Source organism: Oryzias latipes, chromosome 1, assembly GCF_053564925.1.
Source record: "Oryzias latipes strain Hd-rR chromosome 1, Olatipes_Hd-rR_3.1".
NCBI classification, from domain to species: Eukaryota; Metazoa; Chordata; class Actinopteri; order Beloniformes; family Adrianichthyidae; genus Oryzias; species Oryzias latipes.
This window is the reverse complement of record NC_136237.1, coordinates 41,940,348-41,943,290: the sequence shown is the minus strand read 5'-3', so window position 1 is coordinate 41,943,290 and position 2,943 is coordinate 41,940,348.

Here is a 2,943-nt window from a genome sequence, read left to right as displayed (position 1 = left end):
TTTACATTTCTGGGACTTTTCATCCTAATTTATGTCCTTTGTGTAAAAACGAAATTGAAACCCAGGAAGACCTTTTTATGATTGGGATTTGGTTAATATATTTTACAGAATTTTATGATTCATTTATTTAAGTGTAGATACATTCAATTTGATTTAAATGCAAAGAAAGACATGTTCAATCCTTAGATAACAATGACATTATTTTAATATTTACATCATTATTGTTATTAATACATTTTAAGACTGAGCACGATTTTTTCTAATTACTCTATTCTTTTCTGCAAATCCCTTCAAAATGATAAAGTTATAAAGTTATGAACCTAAGATTATTCATCTGTTTATGTAAACTAATATAATTTTCCTTTTCGTTGTTTTTCTTTTTTTTGTCATTGTTTTTGTTACTTCATTGTATAACTTTTGATTTTTTTTATGCATTTGGATTCAGATATTTGCTGTTTGGTCTTTGATCCAGCTTTGTATTTTTGAGAGGCCATAGTTGCAATATAGTCTGTGATTTTGAGTGATCTTTACATCTTTTTGGACTTTGGATGTCAGTAAAGACACACACAAACAAAAGCTTCTCCACACTCCCCCCATCTCCAGGACCCACACACTCCTCCCTCCCTCTAAACTGATATATATAAACGTTTGGAAACAACAAAACATAACAATCTTAGCTTTCATATTCTTAAATTAAAAGCAAACTGTTTTCCAAAGGTCACACAGCTCTGTTATCTTGTAGCATCTGGACTGTAAAGGTGGATCTAGAAGATGTTGTTCTGTTCACACGAGTATCTCCGTCACCTCTAACTGTTAAAGGAAACTGGTCACGAATCTGAGTCAGAAGTGTCACAAGGAAATTAAATCACTAAATTTGAGCAAACCCAAATGTCAACAAGCTGGTGCCTGTTGGAAATGTGGTGTGACACAGGGGTGGGGGGCGCTTGTCATTGGTTTGGCCCTTGTGTGAATGAGATTCTAGTCTCCGGGGTAAAGATGTAATGAACAGGCCTGAACATGGGAGACGGAAAATGTCGCAGGACCCAAACTCTGATGAGACAAGGTTTCTCCGTGTGGACACGACTGCTTCCTGATCTCCATTAAATGAAAAACCAAAATGATAATTGTAGTAAAATAACTTAAAATCTACTCTAGTTAACAAACATTTGATCACTTTTTGAGTTTTCAGTTACTTTGAGTTTGATTTTAGTCAGATTTTACTGATATGATGTCATAAAAAACCAGCAGCTGACTACAAACAGCAAATAAACACTAAACTAATGTAAATTGGAGACGTGTTCATTTAAAAAAAAAAAAATTTAAAGTTTAGATTTGACAAAAAGTAAAGTATGCCCAATGTTTCCTATTTGTTACTAAGTTTCTGTATTTTAAAACAACTACATTTTTGGTTTGTTCAAACCTTCGCTAACTTCAGCGAGGTTTGATTTTGAATTAACTAAAAAACACTAAATGGTTCAACTGATAATGTCAACAGAAGAAGGAGAGTCGAATAAATGATGCACGTTAAGCTAGTGTGACAACAACGCCAAGAGCATGAATGAAAGTGGATTTCAGCGGGGAAGTTCCAGCTTTGTAAACAGAACACTTAGGAAGAGACATCAGGCTGCAGAACATGGAGTTGTGTGTTTAATTCCACCCCATATAAAGGAAGAAGGGGAGGAACAAAGAGAGAGGGACAAGCCGCAAACCTTTAGACAAAAAAAAACCTTCATTTCAAAGGGCAAAGTTGTAAGGGGTTCGGTGAGTTAATGATTGCAGCAGTGTTGACTTCAGCGCCACACACACACAACAAAGAAAACTAGGATGCAGTAAAATGTGAGGAAGATAACAGAAGATAAGAAACGATGAAGGCTTAGCTAAAAAGGTCAACTCAAAAACACTACTGAACATTTGTCTTCTCTATTTTTTTGAGGAAAAAAAAATCTTGGGACACCAGTGTGTGCATTTGCGTGTGTTTGTGTGTTTGTGACCTGAAATGACCATGAAAAAAATGAAGTTCAAGAAGCAAACTGAAACTGAAAAGAAAAAACAAGTCTCATCAAACTCAGAACAGATTTTGTTTGTTCCTCTCAAAACGAAGGAGTAACAATCATGATCCGGGCTATTTTCAATATTTAGGAAAGTAGTTTCAGCACTGAATTAGTTCAAATGTACCTCTCATACAATTAAATGAACACCCCAGGACAGAAAAAGTGTGATGCTGGAAATCGTCTGCAGTGCCTGCAGGCTAAACGTGATCAGAGCTTCTTTCTCTTTCGGCTTTTCCCATCAGGGGTCGCCACAGCGAATCATCCTTTTCCACCTCACTCTATCATGGACATCTTCTACCCTAACATTAGCCAACTTCATGTCCTCTGTTAAGACATCCATGTATCTCCTCTTTGGCCGTCCTCTTGCCCTCCTGCCAGGCAGCTCCATCTCCAACATCCTTCTACCAATATATCCACTATCCCTCCTCTGAACATGTCCAAACCATCTCAGTCTGGCTTCTCTGACTTTGTCGCTGACACAGGCAACATGAGCCGTCCCTCTGATGTACTCGTTCCTTATCCTGTCTAACCTGGTCACTCCTAAGGAGAACCTCAACATCTTCATCTCCGCTACCTCCATCTCAGCCTCTTGTCTCTGTCTCACTGCTACCGTCTCTAACCCATAGAGCAGAGCTGGTCTCACCACTGTCTTGTACACCTTTCCTTTGAGTCTTGCTGACACTCTTCTGTCACACAACACTCCTGACACTTTCCTCCAACCGCTCCAACCTGCCTGCACTCGCCTCTTCACCTCTTTTCCACACTCCCCATCACACTGAACTGTTGACCCCAAGTACTTAAACTCCTGCACCTTCTTCACCTCAGTCCCCTGTAACCTAACGCTTCTACCTTGATCCCTCTCGTTCAGACACATGTATTCTGTCTTACTACG